The sequence below is a fragment of the Amblyomma americanum genome, chromosome 4 (genome assembly GCF_052857255.1).
Source record: "Amblyomma americanum isolate KBUSLIRL-KWMA chromosome 4, ASM5285725v1, whole genome shotgun sequence".
NCBI lineage: Eukaryota > Metazoa > Arthropoda > Arachnida > Ixodida > Ixodidae > Amblyomma > Amblyomma americanum.
In genome coordinates, this window is record NC_135500.1 from 98,193,887 (window position 1) to 98,207,044 (window position 13,158).

Genomic DNA, 13,158 nt, shown 5'->3' on the forward strand with positions numbered 1-13,158 from the left:
GCGATCGTAACGCACTGTGGCATGCACCGAAAGAGCAACGGGAGCAAGCCTGTATTGTTGGCGCATGGACTGGGTAGGGAATGCGTGTCGACCATATCGATGAACGCTAATTGTGCGTTCATGCGCACTGTTATGCGCACACTGGGCCTCCGTGCTATCTCGGCGCGTTGCCGTATTTAATCTGCACTGTACACGCCGACGGAGACGTCAGAATGAGAGCCGGAAAGCCAAGCGGTCGCTTCCGTTTTGCCACAAGCACGCACGGAGTTTCGCGTCCGCACGTACGTACACGCTGCCAGTGGGAATTTGTTATTTATAACAAAATCACGACACCTCCTAGAGTTGCTTGAGGCGTATTGGATCACTTATATAACTGTGAGGGAAAAAAAAGGCGTTATAGAGACGAAAAAAATGCAAAAGAAGTGCCATCAGCACTCGGTGTTCCCAGGTGGTCTCCCTCCCAAGTACTGACCGAGCCCAATGCTGCTTAGCTTCGGTAATCGGACGAGAACCGGCGTATTCAGCATGGTATGGCCGATGGCGAGAGACTCAGCGTTTCAAGCGCTTATGTACTGTGTGCGGCCCCTCCCGGATGCAAACCTTCGCACAGATACTTCCGTCGAGTGTGGCAACAGGCGCCGAGCGAGCAATTACGTGCCCTGGGCTTTTATCAGCCGTTCTGGCGATCGTAACGCACTGTGGCATGCACCGAAAGAGCAACGGGAGCAAGCCTGTATTGTTGGCGCATCGGCTGGGTAGGGAATGCGTGTCGACTATATCGATGAACGCTAATTGTGCGTTCCTGCGCACTGTTATGCGCACACTGGGCCTCCGTGCTATCTCGGCGCGTTGCCGTATTTTAATCTGCACTGTACACGCCGACGCACACGTCAGAATGAGAGCCGGAAAGCCAAGCGGTCGCTTCCGTTTTGCCACAAGCACGCACGGAGTTTCGCGTCCGCACGTACGTGTACGCTGCCAGTGGGAATTTGTTATTTATAACAAAATCACGACACCTCCTAGAGTTGCTTGAGGCGTATTGGATCACTTATATAACTGTGAGGAAAAAAAAAGGCGTTATAGAGACGAAAAAAATGCAAAAGAAGTGCCATCAGCACTCGGTGTTCCCAGGTGGTCTCCCTCCCAAGTACTGACCGAGCCCAATGCTGCTTAGCTTCGGTGATCGGACGAGAACCGGCGTATTCAGCATGGTATGGCCGATGGCGAGAGACTCAGCGTTTCAAGCGCTTATGTACTGTGTGCGGCCCCTCCCGGATGCAAACCTTCGCACAGATACTTCCGTCGAGTGTGGCAACAGGCGCCGAGCGAGCAATTACGTGCCCTGGGCTTTTATCAGCCGTTCTGGCGATCGTAACGCACTGTGGCATGCACCGAAAGAGCAACGGGAGCAAGCCTGTATTGTTGGCGCATGGACTGGGTAGGGAATGCGTGTCGACCATATCGATGAACGCTAATTGTGCGTTCATGCGCACTGTTATGCGCACACTGGGCCTCCGTGCTATCTCGGCGCGTTGCCGTATTTAATCTGCACTGTACACGCCGACGGAGACGTCAGAATGAGAGCCGGAAAGCCAAGCGGTCGCTTCCGTTTTGCCACAAGCACGCACGGAGTTTCGCGTCCGCACGTACGTACATGCTGCCAGTGGGAATTTGTTATTTATAACAAAATCACGACATCTCCTAGAGTTGCTTGAGGCGTATTGGATCACTTATATAACTGTGAGGGAAAAAAAAGGCGTTATAGAGACGAAAAAAATGCAAAAGAAGTGCCATCAGCACTCGGTGTTCCCAGGTGGTCTCCCTCCCAAGTACTGACCGAGCCCAATGCTGCTTAGCTTCGGTAATCGGACGAGAACCGGCGTATTCAGCATGGTATGGCCGATGGCGAGAGACTCAGCGTTTCAAGCGCTTATGTACTGTGTGCGGCCCCTCCCGGATGCAAACCTTCGCACAGATACTTCCGTCGAGTGTGGCAACAGGCGCCGAGCGAGCAATTACGTGCCCTGGGCTTTTATCAGCCGTTCTGGCGATCGTAACGCACTGTGGCATGCACCGAAAGAGCAACGGGAGCAAGCCTGTATTGTTGGCGCATCGGCTGGGTAGGGAATGCGTGTCGACTATATCGATGAACGCTAATTGTGCGTTCCTGCGCACTGTTATGCGCACACTGGGCCTCCGTGCTATCTCGGCGCGTTGCCGTATTTTAATCTGCACTGTACACGCCGACGCACACGTCAGAATGAGAGCCGGAAAGCCAAGCGGTCGCTTCCGTTTTGCCACAAGCACGCACGGAGTTTCGCGTCCGCACGTACGTGTACGCTGCCAGTGGGAATTTGTTATTTATAACAAAATCACGACACCTCCTAGAGTTCCTTGAGGCGTATTGGATCACTTATATAACTGTGAGGAAAAAAAAAGGCGTTATAGAGACGAAAAAAATGCAAAAGAAGTGCCATCAGCACTCGGTGTTCCCAGGTGGTCTCCCTCCCAAGTACTGACCGAGCCCAATGCTGCTTAGCTTCGGTGATCGGACGAGAACCGGCGTATTCAGCATGGTATGGCCGATAGCGAGAGACACAGCGTTTCAAGCGCTTATGTACTGTGTGCGGCCCCTCCCGGATGCAAACCTTCGCACAGATACTTCCGTCGAGTGTGGCAACAGGCGCCGAGCGAGCAATTACGTGCCCTGGGCTTTTATCAGCCGTTCTGGCGATCGTAACGCACTGTGGCATGCACCGAAAGAGCAACGGGAGCAAGCCTGTATTGTTGGCGCATCGGCTGGGTAGGGAATGCGTGTCGACTATATCGATGAACGCTAATTGTGCGTTCCTGCGCACTGTTATGCGCACACTGGGCCTCCGTGCTATCTCGGCGCGTTGCCGTATTTAATCTGCACTGTACACGCCGACGCAGACGTCAGAATGAGAGCCGGAAAGCCAAGCGGTCGCTTCCGTTTTGCCACGAGCACGCACGGAGAATCGCGTCCGCACGTACGTACACGCTGCCAGTGGGAATTTGTTATTTATAACAAAATCACGACACCTCCTAGAGTTGCTTGAGGCGTATTGGATCACTTATATAACTGTGAGGGAAAAAAAAGGCGTTATAGAGACGAAAAAAATGCAAAAGAAGTGCCATCAGCACTCGGTGTTCCCAGGTGGTCTCCCTCCCAAGTACTGACCGAGCCCAATGCTGCTTAGCTTCGGTGATCGGACGAGAACCGGCGTATTCAGCATGGTATGGCCGATGGCGAGAGACACAGCGTTTCAAGCGCTTATGTACTGTGTGCGGCCCCTCCCGGATGCAAACCTTCGCACAGGTACTTCCGTCGAGTGTGGCAACAGGCGCCGAGCGAGCAATTACGTGCCCTGGGCTTTTATCAGCCGTTCTGGCGATCGTAACGCACTGTGGCATGCACCGAAAAAGCAACGGGAGCAAGCCTGTATTGTTGGCGCATCGGCTGGGTAGGGAATGCGTGTCGACTATATCGATGAACGCTAATTGTGCTTTCCTGCGCACTGTTATGCGCACACTGGGCCTCCGTACTATCTCGGCGCGTTGACGTATTTTAATCTGCACTGTACACGCCGACGCAGACGTCAGAATGAGAGCCGGAAAGCCAAGCGGTCGCTTCCGTTTTGCCACGAGCACGCACGGAGAATCGCGTCCGCACGTACGTACACGCTGCCAGTGGGAATTTGTTATTTATAACCAAATCACGACACCTCCTAGAGTTGCTTGAGGCGTATTGGATCACTTATATAACTGTGAGGGAAAAAAAAGGCGTTATAGAGACGAAAAAAATGCAAAAGAAGTGCCATCAGCACTCGGTGTTCCCAGGTGGTCTCCCTCCCAAGTACTGACCGAGCCCAATGCTGCTTAGCTTCGGTGATCGGACGAGAACCGGCGTATTCAGCATGGTATGGCCGATGGCGAGAGACTCAGCGTTTCAAGCGCTTATGTACCGTGTGCGGCCCCTCCCGGATGCAAGCCTTCGCACAGATACTTCCGTCGAGTGTGGCAACAGGCGCCGAGCGTGCAATTACGTGCCCTGGAATTTTCTCAGCCGTTCTGGCGATCGTAACGCACTGTGGCATGTACCGAAAGAGCAGCGGGAGCAAGCCTGTATTGTTGGCGCATGGACTGGGTAGGGAATGCGTGTCGACTATATCGATGAACGCTAATTGTGCGTTCATGCGCACTGTTATGCGCACACTGGGCCTCCGTGCTATCTCGGCGCGTTGCCGTATTTTAATCTGCACTGTACACGCCGACGCACACGTCAGAATGAGAGCCGGAAAGCCAAGCGGTCGCTTCCGTTTTGCCACAAGCACGCACGGAGTTTCGCGTCCGCACGTACGTGTACGCTGCCAGTGGGAATTTGTTATTTATAACAAAATCACGACACCTCCTAGAGTTGCTTGAGGCGTATTGGATCACTTATATAACTGTGAGGAAAAAAAAAGGCGTTATAGAGACGAAAAAAATGCAAAAGAAGTGCCATCAGCACTCGGTGTTCCCAGGTGGTCTCCCTCCCAAGTACTGACCGAGCCCAATGCTGCTTAGCTTCGGTGATCGGACGAGAACCGGCGTATTCAGCATGGTATGGCCGATGGCGAGAGACTCAGCGTTTCAAGCGCTTATGTACTGTGTGCGGCCCCTCCCGGATGCAAACCTTCGCACAGATACTTCCGTCGAGTGTGGCAACAGGCGCCGAGCGAGCAATTACGTGCCCTGGGCTTTTATCAGCCGTTCTGGCGATCGTAACGCACTGTGGCATGCACCGAAAGAGCAACGGGAGCAAGCCTGTATTGTTGGCGCATGGACTGGGTAGGGAATGCGTGTCGACCATATCGATGAACGCTAATTGTGCGTTCATGCGCACTGTTATGCGCACACTGGGCCTCCGTGCTATCTCGGCGCGTTGCCGTATTTAATCTGCACTGTACACGCCGACGGAGACGTCAGAATGAGAGCCGGAAAGCCAAGCGGTCGCTTCCGTTTTGCCACAAGCACGCACGGAGTTTCGCGTCCGCACGTACGTACACGCTGCCAGTGGGAATTTGTTATTTATAACAAAATCACGACACCTCCTAGAGTTGCTTGAGGCGTATTGGATCACTTATATAACTGTGAGGGAAAAAAAAGGCGTTATAGAGACGAAAAAAATGCAAAAGAAGTGCCATCAGCACTCGGTGTTCCCAGGTGGTCTCCCTCCCAAGTACTGACCGAGCCCAATGCTGCTTAGCTTCGGTGATCGGACGAGAACCGGCGTATTCAGCATGGTATGGCCGATGGCGAGAGACTCAGCGTTTCAAGCGCTTATGTACTGTGTGCGGCCCCTCCCGGATGCAAACCTTCGCACAGATACTTCCGTCGAGTGTGGCAACAGGCGCCGAGCGAGCAATTACGTGCCCTGGGCTTTTATCAGCCGTTCTGGCGATCGTAACGCACTGTGGCATGCACCGAAAGAGCAACGGGAGCAAGCCTGTATTGTTGGCGCATCGGCTGGGTAGGGAATGCGTGTCGACTATATCGATGAACGCTAATTGTGCGTTCCTGCGCACTGTTATGCGCACACTGGGCCTCCGTGCTATCTCGGCGCGTTGCCGTATTTTAATCTGCACTGTACACGCCGACGCACACGTCAGAATGAGAGCCGGAAAGCCAAGCGGTCGCTTCCGTTTTGCCACAAGCACGCACGGAGTTTCGCGTCCGCACGTACGTGTACGCTGCCAGTGGGAATTTGTTATTTATAACAAAATCACGACACCTCCTAGAGTTCCTTGAGGCGTATTGGATCACTTATATAACTGTGAGGAAAAAAAAAGGCGTTATAGAGACGAAAAAAATGCAAAAGAAGTGCCATCAGCACTCGGTGTTCCCAGGTGGTCTCCCTCCCAAGTACTGACCGAGCCCAATGCTGCTTAGCTTCGGTAATCGGACGAGAACCGGCGTATTCAGCATGGTATGGCCGATGGCGAGAGACTCAGCGTTTCAAGCGCTTATGTACTGTGTGCGGCCCCTCCCGGATGCAAACCTTCGCACAGATACTTCCGTCGAGTGTGGCAACAGGCGCCGAGCGAGCAATTACGTGCCCTGGGCTTTTATCAGCCGTTCTGGCGATCGTAACGCACTGTGGCATGCACCGAAAGAGCAACGGGAGCAAGCCTGTATTGTTGGCGCATCGGCTGGGTAGGGAATGCGTGTCGACTATATCGATGAACGCTAATTGTGCGTTCCTGCGCACTGTTATGCGCACACTGGGCCTCCGTGCTATCTCGGCGCGTTGCCGTATTTTAATCTGCACTGTACACGCCGACGCACACGTCAGAATGAGAGCCGGAAAGCCAAGCGGTCGCTTCCGTTTTGCCACAAGCACGCACGGAGTTTCGCGTCCGCACGTACGTGTACGCTGCCAGTGGGAATTTGTTATTTATAACAAAATCACGACACCTCCTAGAGTTCCTTGAGGCGTATTGGATCACTTATATAACTGTGAGGAAAAAAAAAGGCGTTATAGAGACGAAAAAAATGCAAAAGAAGTGCCATCAGCACTCGGTGTTCCCAGGTGGTCTCCCTCCCAAGTACTGACCGAGCCCAATGCTGCTTAGCTTCGGTGATCGGACGAGAACCGGCGTATTCAGCATGGTATGGCCGATAGCGAGAGACACAGCGTTTCAAGCGCTTATGTACTGTGTGCGGCCCCTCCCGGATGCAAACCTTCGCACAGATACTTCCGTCGAGTGTGGCAACAGGCGCCGAGCGAGCAATTACGTGCCCTGGGCTTTTATCAGCCGTTCTGGCGATCGTAACGCACTGTGGCATGCACCGAAAGAGCAACGGGAGCAAGCCTGTATTGTTGGCGCATCGGCTGGGTAGGGAATGCGTGTCGACTATATCGATGAACGCTAATTGTGCGTTCCTGCGCACTGTTATGCGCACACTGGGCCTCCGTGCTATCTCGGCGCGTTGCCGTATTTAATCTGCACTGTACACGCCGACGCAGACGTCAGAATGAGAGCCGGAAAGCCAAGCGGTCGCTTCCGTTTTGCCACGAGCACGCACGGAGAATCGCGTCCGCACGTACGTACACGCTGCCAGTGGGAATTTGTTATTTATAACAAAATCACGACACCTCCTAGAGTTGCTTGAGGCGTATTGGATCACTTATATAACTGTGAGGGAAAAAAAAGGCGTTATAGAGACGAAAAAAATGCAAAAGAAGTGCCATCAGCACTCGGTGTTCCCAGGTGGTCTCCCTCCCAAGTACTGACCGAGCCCAATGCTGCTTAGCTTCGGTGATCGGACGAGAACCGGCGTATTCAGCATGGTATGGCCGATGGCGAGAGACACAGCGTTTCAAGCGCTTATGTACTGTGTGCGGCCCCTCCCGGATGCAAACCTTCGCACAGGTACTTCCGTCGAGTGTGGCAACAGGCGCCGAGCGAGCAATTACGTGCCCTGGGCTTTTATCAGCCGTTCTGGCGATCGTAACGCACTGTGGCATGCACCGAAAAAGCAACGGGAGCAAGCCTGTATTGTTGGCGCATCGGCTGGGTAGGGAATGCGTGTCGACTATATCGATGAACGCTAATTGTGCTTTCCTGCGCACTGTTATGCGCACACTGGGCCTCCGTACTATCTCGGCGCGTTGACGTATTTTAATCTGCACTGTACACGCCGACGCAGACGTCAGAATGAGAGCCGGAAAGCCAAGCGGTCGCTTCCGTTTTGCCACGAGCACGCACGGAGAATCGCGTCCGCACGTACGTACACGCTGCCAGTGGGAATTTGTTATTTATAACAAAATCACGACACCTCCTAGAGTTGCTTGAGGCGTATTGGATCACTTATATAACTGTGAGGGAAAAAAAAGGCGTTATAGAGACGAAAAAAATGCAAAAGAAGTGCCATCAGCACTCGGTGTTCCCAGGTGGTCTCCCTCCCAAGTACTGACCGAGCCCAATGCTGCTTAGCTTCGGTGATCGGACGAGAACCGGCGTATTCAGCATGGTATGGCCGATGGCGAGAGACTCAGCGTTTCAAGCGCTTATGTACCGTGTGCGGCCCCTCCCGGATGCAAGCCTTCGCACAGATACTTCCGTCGAGTGTGGCAACAGGCGCCGAGCGTGCAATTACGTGCCCTGGAATTTTCTCAGCCGTTCTGGCGATCGTAACGCACTGTGGCATGTACCGAAAGAGCAGCGGGAGCAAGCCTGTATTGTTGGCGCATGGACTGGGTAGGGAATGCGTGTCGACTATATCGATGAACGCTAATTGTGCGTTCATGCGCACTGTTATGCGCACACTGGGCCTCCGTGCTATCTCGGCGCGTTGCCGTATTTTAATCTGCACTGTACACGCCGACGCACACGTCAGAATGAGAGCCGGAAAGCCAAGCGGTCGCTTCCGTTTTGCCACAAGCACGCACGGAGTTTCGCGTCCGCACGTACGTGTACGCTGCCAGTGGGAATTTGTTATTTATAACAAAATCACGACACCTCCTAGAGTTGCTTGAGGCGTATTGGATCACTTATATAACTGTGAGGAAAAAAAAAGGCGTTATAGAGACGAAAAAAATGCAAAAGAAGTGCCATCAGCACTCGGTGTTCCCAGGTGGTCTCCCTCCCAAGTACTGACCGAGCCCAATGCTGCTTAGCTTCGGTGATCGGACGAGAACCGGCGTATTCAGCATGGTATGGCCGATGGCGAGAGACTCAGCGTTTCAAGCGCTTATGTACTGTGTGCGGCCCCTCCCGGATGCAAACCTTCGCACAGATACTTCCGTCGAGTGTGGCAACAGGCGCCGAGCGAGCAATTACGTGCCCTGGGCTTTTATCAGCCGTTCTGGCGATCGTAACGCACTGTGGCATGCACCGAAAGAGCAACGGGAGCAAGCCTGTATTGTTGGCGCATGGACTGGGTAGGGAATGCGTGTCGACCATATCGATGAACGCTAATTGTGCGTTCATGCGCACTGTTATGCGCACACTGGGCCTCCGTGCTATCTCGGCGCGTTGCCGTATTTAATCTGCACTGTACACGCCGACGGAGACTTCAGAATGAGAGCCGGAAAGCCAAGCGGTCGCTTCCGTTTTGCCACAAGCACGCACGGAGTTTCGCGTCCGCACGTACGTACACGCTGCCAGTGGGAATTTGTTATTTATAACAAAATCACGACACCTCCTAGAGTTGCTTGAGGCGTATTGGATCACTTATATAACTGTGAGGGAAAAAAAAGGCGTTATAGAGACGAAAAAAATGCAAAAGAAGTGCCATCAGCACTCGGTGTTCCCAGGTGGTCTCCCTCCCAAGTACTGACCGAGCCCAATGCTGCTTAGCTTCGGTGATCGGACGAGAACCGGCGTATTCAGCATGGTATGGCCGATGGCGAGAGACTCAGCGTTTCAAGCGCTTATGTACTGTGTGCGGCCCCTCCCGGATGCAAACCTTCGCACAGATACTTCCGTCGAGTGTGGCAACAGGCGCCGAGCGAGCAATTACGTGCCCTGGGCTTTTATCAGCCGTTCTGGCGATCGTAACGCACTGTGGCATGCACCGAAAGAGCAACGGGAGCAAGCCTGTATTGTTGGCGCATCGGCTGGGTAGGGAATGCGTGTCGACTATATCGATGAACGCTAATTGTGCGTTCCTGCGCACTGTTATGCGCACACTGGGCCTCCGTGCTATCTCGGCGCGTTGCCGTATTTTAATCTGCACTGTACACGCCGACGCACACGTCAGAATGAGAGCCGGAAAGCCAAGCGGTCGCTTCCGTTTTGCCACAAGCACGCACGGAGTTTCGCGTCCGCACGTACGTGTACGCTGCCAGTGGGAATTTGTTATTTATAACAAAATCACGACACCTCCTAGAGTTCCTTGAGGCGTATTGGATCACTTATATAACTGTGAGGAAAAAAAAGGCGTTATAGAGACGAAAAAAATGCAAAAGAAGTGCCATCAGCACTCGGTGTTCCCAGGTGGTCTCCCTCCCAAGTACTGACCGAGCCCAATGCTGCTTAGCTTCGGTGATCGGACGAGAACCGGCGTATTCAGCATGGTATGGCCGATGGCGAGAGACACAGCGTTTCAAGCGCTTATGTACTGTGTGCGGCCCCTCCCGGATGCAAACCTTCGCACAGATACTTCCGTCGAGTGTGGCAACAGGCGCCGAGCGAGCAATTACGTGCCCTGGGCTTTTATCAGCCGTTCTGGCGATCGTAACGCACTGTGGCATGCACCGAAAGAGCAACGGGAGCAAGCCTGTATTGTTGGCGCATCGGCTGGGTAGGGAATGCGTGTCGACTATATCGATGAACGCTAATTGTGCGTTCCTGCGCACTGTTATGCGCACACTGGGCCTCCGTGCTATCTCGGCGCGTTGCCGTATTTAATCTGCACTGTACACGCCGACGGAGACGTCAGAATGAGAGCCGGAAAGCCAAGCGGTCGCTTCCGTTTTGCCACAAGCACGCACGGAGTTTCGCGTCCGCACGTACGTACACGCTGCCAGTGGGAATTTGTTATTTATAACAAAATCACGACACCTCCTAGAGTTGCTTGAGGCGTATTGGATCACTTATATAACTGTGAGGGAAAAAAAAGGCGTTATAGAGACGAAAAAAATGCAAAAGAAGTGCCATCAGCACTCGGTGTTCCCAGGTGGTCTCCCTCCCAAGTACTGACCGAGCCCAATGCTGCTTAGCTTCGGTAATCGGACGAGAACCGGCGTATTCAGCATGGTATGGCCGATGGCGAGAGACTCAGCGTTTCAAGCGCTTATGTACTGTGTGCGGCCCCTCCCGGATGCAAACCTTCGCACAGATACTTCCGTCGAGTGTGGCAACAGGCGCCGAGCGAGCAATTACGTGCCCTGGGCTTTTATCAGCCGTTCTGGCGATCGTAACGCACTGTGGCATGCACCGAAAGAGCAACGGGAGCAAGCCTGTATTGTTGGCGCATCGGCTGGGTAGGGAATGCGTGTCGACTATATCGATGAACGCTAATTGTGCGTTCCTGCGCACTGTTATGCGCACACTGGGCCTCCGTGCTATCTCGGCGCGTTGCCGTATTTTAATCTGCACTGTACACGCCGACGCACACGTCAGAATGAGAGCCGGAAAGCCAAGCGGTCGCTTCCGTTTTGCCACAAGCACGCACGTAGTTTCGCGTCCGCACGTACGTGTACGCTGCCAGTGGGAATTTGTTATTTATAACAAAATCACGACACCTCCTAGAGTTCCTTGAGGCGTATTGGATCACTTATATAACTGTGAGGAAAAAAAAGGCGTTATAGAGACGAAAAAAATGCAAAAGAAGTGCCATCAGCACTCGGTGTTCCCAGGTGGTCTCCCTCCCAAGTACTGACCGAGCCCAATGCTGCTTAGCTTCGGTGATCGGACGAGAACCGGCGTATTCAGCATGGTATGGCCGATGGCGAGAGACACAGCGTTTCAAGCGCTTATGTACTGTGTGCGGCCCCTCCCGGATGCAAACCTTCGCACAGATACTTCCGTCGAGTGTGGCAACAGGCGCCGAGCGAGCAATTACGTGCCCTGGGCTTTTATCAGCCGTTCTGGCGATCGTAACGCACTGTGGCATGCACCGAAAGAGCAACGGGAGCAAGCCTGTATTGTTGGCGCATCGGCTGGGTAGGGAATGCGTGTCGACTATATCGATGAACGCTAATTGTGCGTTCCTGCGCACTGTTATGCGCACACTGGGCCTCCGTGCTATCTCGGCGCGTTGCCGTATTTAATCTGCACTGTACACGCCGACGCAGACGTCAGAATGAGAGCCGGAAAGCCAAGCGGTCGCTTCCGTTTTGCCACGAGCACGCACGGAGAATCGCGTCCGCACGTACGTACACGCTGCCAGTGGGAATTTGTTATTTATAACAAAATCACGACACCTCCTAGAGTTGCTTGAGGCGTATTGGATCACTTATATAACTGTGAGGGAAAAAAAAGGCGTTATAGAGACGAAAAAAATGCAAAAGAAGTGCCATCAGCACTCGGTGTTCCCAGGTGGTCTCCCACCCAAGTACTGACCGAGCCCAATGCTGCTTAGCTTCGGTGATCGGACGAGAACCGGCGTATTCAGCATGGTATGGCCGATGGCGAGAGACTCAGCGTTTCAAGCGCTTATGTACCGTGTGCGGCCCCTCCCGGATGCAAGCCTTCGCACAGATACTTCCGTCGAGTGTGGCAACAGGCGCCGAGCGAGCAATTACGTGCCCTGGGCTTTTATCAGCCGTTCTGGCGATCGTAACGCACTGTGGCATGCACCGAAAGAGCAACGGGAGCAAGCCTGTATTGTTGGCGCATCGGCTGGGTAGGGAATGCGTGTCGACTATATCGATGAACGCTAATTGTGCTTTCCTGCGCACTGTTATGCGCACACTGGGCCTCCGTACTATCTCGGCGCGTTGCCGTATTTTAATCTGCACTGTACACGCCGACGCAGACGTCAGAATGAGAGCCGGAAAGCCAAGCGGTCGCTTCCGTTTTGCCACAAGCACGCACGGAGTTTCGCGTCCGCACGTATGTAGACGCTGCCAGTGGGAATTTGTTATTTATAACAAAATCACGACACCTCCTAGAGTTGCTTGAGGCGTATTGGATCACTTATATAACTGTGAGGGAAAAAAAAGGCGTTATAGAGACGAAAAAAATGCAAAAGAAGTGCCATCAGCACTCGGTGTTCCCAGGTGGTCTCCCTCCCAAGTACTGACCGAGCCCAATGCTGGTTAGCTTCGGTGATCGGACGAGAACCGGCGTATTCAGCATGGTATGGCCGATGGCGAGAGACACAGCGTTTCAAGCGCTTATGTACTGTGTGCGGCCCCTCCCGGATGCAAACCTTCGCACAGATACTTCCGTCGAGTGTGGCAACAGGCGCCGAGCGAGCAATTACGTGCCCTGGACTTTTCTCAGCCGTTCTGGCGATCGTAACGCACTGTGGCATGTACCGAAAGAGCAGCGGGAGCAAGCCTGTATTGTTGGCGCATGGACTGGGTAGGGAATGCGTGTCGACTATATCGATGAACGCTAATTGTGCGTTCATGCGCACTGTTATGCGCACACTGGGCCTCCGTGCTATCTCGGCGCGTTGCCGTATTTAATCTGCACTGTA

The 13,158-nt window shown here is 53.4% G+C and overlaps 19 non-coding genes across 19 annotated transcripts; all 19 read right to left on the reverse strand.

Annotated features, from left to right (window-relative positions):
• Positions 1–423: 423 nt before the first annotated feature.
• On the reverse strand, positions 424–542 carry LOC144131217 (5S ribosomal RNA). The gene has a single exon (XR_013314633.1). It is a non-coding gene; the product is annotated as a 5S ribosomal RNA (ribosomal RNA).
• Positions 543–1,106: 564 nt separating this feature from the next.
• LOC144130958 (5S ribosomal RNA) lies at positions 1,107–1,225 on the reverse strand. The gene has a single exon (XR_013314383.1). It is a non-coding gene; the product is annotated as a 5S ribosomal RNA (ribosomal RNA).
• A 563-nt stretch (positions 1,226–1,788) lies between these two features.
• On the reverse strand, positions 1,789–1,907 carry LOC144131218 (5S ribosomal RNA). The gene has a single exon (XR_013314634.1). It is a non-coding gene; the product is annotated as a 5S ribosomal RNA (ribosomal RNA).
• A 564-nt stretch (positions 1,908–2,471) lies between these two features.
• Positions 2,472–2,590, reverse strand: LOC144131130 (5S ribosomal RNA). The gene has a single exon (XR_013314546.1). It is a non-coding gene; the product is annotated as a 5S ribosomal RNA (ribosomal RNA).
• Positions 2,591–3,153: 563 nt separating this feature from the next.
• LOC144130959 (5S ribosomal RNA) lies at positions 3,154–3,272 on the reverse strand. The gene has a single exon (XR_013314384.1). It is a non-coding gene; the product is annotated as a 5S ribosomal RNA (ribosomal RNA).
• Positions 3,273–3,836: 564 nt separating this feature from the next.
• LOC144130960 (5S ribosomal RNA) lies at positions 3,837–3,955 on the reverse strand. Its single transcript, XR_013314385.1, has one exon. It is a non-coding gene; the product is annotated as a 5S ribosomal RNA (ribosomal RNA).
• Positions 3,956–4,519: 564 nt separating this feature from the next.
• On the reverse strand, positions 4,520–4,638 carry LOC144130962 (5S ribosomal RNA). Its single transcript, XR_013314387.1, has one exon. It is a non-coding gene; the product is annotated as a 5S ribosomal RNA (ribosomal RNA).
• Positions 4,639–5,201: 563 nt separating this feature from the next.
• On the reverse strand, positions 5,202–5,320 carry LOC144130964 (5S ribosomal RNA). Its single transcript, XR_013314388.1, has one exon. It is a non-coding gene; the product is annotated as a 5S ribosomal RNA (ribosomal RNA).
• Positions 5,321–5,884: 564 nt separating this feature from the next.
• On the reverse strand, positions 5,885–6,003 carry LOC144131220 (5S ribosomal RNA). The gene has a single exon (XR_013314636.1). It is a non-coding gene; the product is annotated as a 5S ribosomal RNA (ribosomal RNA).
• A 564-nt stretch (positions 6,004–6,567) lies between these two features.
• LOC144131131 (5S ribosomal RNA) lies at positions 6,568–6,686 on the reverse strand. The gene has a single exon (XR_013314547.1). It is a non-coding gene; the product is annotated as a 5S ribosomal RNA (ribosomal RNA).
• A 563-nt stretch (positions 6,687–7,249) lies between these two features.
• LOC144130965 (5S ribosomal RNA) lies at positions 7,250–7,368 on the reverse strand. The gene has a single exon (XR_013314389.1). It is a non-coding gene; the product is annotated as a 5S ribosomal RNA (ribosomal RNA).
• A 564-nt stretch (positions 7,369–7,932) lies between these two features.
• Positions 7,933–8,051, reverse strand: LOC144130966 (5S ribosomal RNA). The gene has a single exon (XR_013314390.1). It is a non-coding gene; the product is annotated as a 5S ribosomal RNA (ribosomal RNA).
• Positions 8,052–8,615: 564 nt separating this feature from the next.
• Positions 8,616–8,734, reverse strand: LOC144130967 (5S ribosomal RNA). Its single transcript, XR_013314391.1, has one exon. It is a non-coding gene; the product is annotated as a 5S ribosomal RNA (ribosomal RNA).
• A 563-nt stretch (positions 8,735–9,297) lies between these two features.
• On the reverse strand, positions 9,298–9,416 carry LOC144130968 (5S ribosomal RNA). The gene has a single exon (XR_013314392.1). It is a non-coding gene; the product is annotated as a 5S ribosomal RNA (ribosomal RNA).
• A 563-nt stretch (positions 9,417–9,979) lies between these two features.
• On the reverse strand, positions 9,980–10,098 carry LOC144130969 (5S ribosomal RNA). The gene has a single exon (XR_013314393.1). It is a non-coding gene; the product is annotated as a 5S ribosomal RNA (ribosomal RNA).
• A 563-nt stretch (positions 10,099–10,661) lies between these two features.
• Positions 10,662–10,780, reverse strand: LOC144131221 (5S ribosomal RNA). Its single transcript, XR_013314637.1, has one exon. It is a non-coding gene; the product is annotated as a 5S ribosomal RNA (ribosomal RNA).
• Positions 10,781–11,343: 563 nt separating this feature from the next.
• LOC144130970 (5S ribosomal RNA) lies at positions 11,344–11,462 on the reverse strand. The gene has a single exon (XR_013314394.1). It is a non-coding gene; the product is annotated as a 5S ribosomal RNA (ribosomal RNA).
• A 563-nt stretch (positions 11,463–12,025) lies between these two features.
• Positions 12,026–12,144, reverse strand: LOC144130980 (5S ribosomal RNA). Its single transcript, XR_013314403.1, has one exon. It is a non-coding gene; the product is annotated as a 5S ribosomal RNA (ribosomal RNA).
• Positions 12,145–12,708: 564 nt separating this feature from the next.
• On the reverse strand, positions 12,709–12,827 carry LOC144131189 (5S ribosomal RNA). The gene has a single exon (XR_013314604.1). It is a non-coding gene; the product is annotated as a 5S ribosomal RNA (ribosomal RNA).
• Positions 12,828–13,158: the final 331 nt, after the last annotated feature.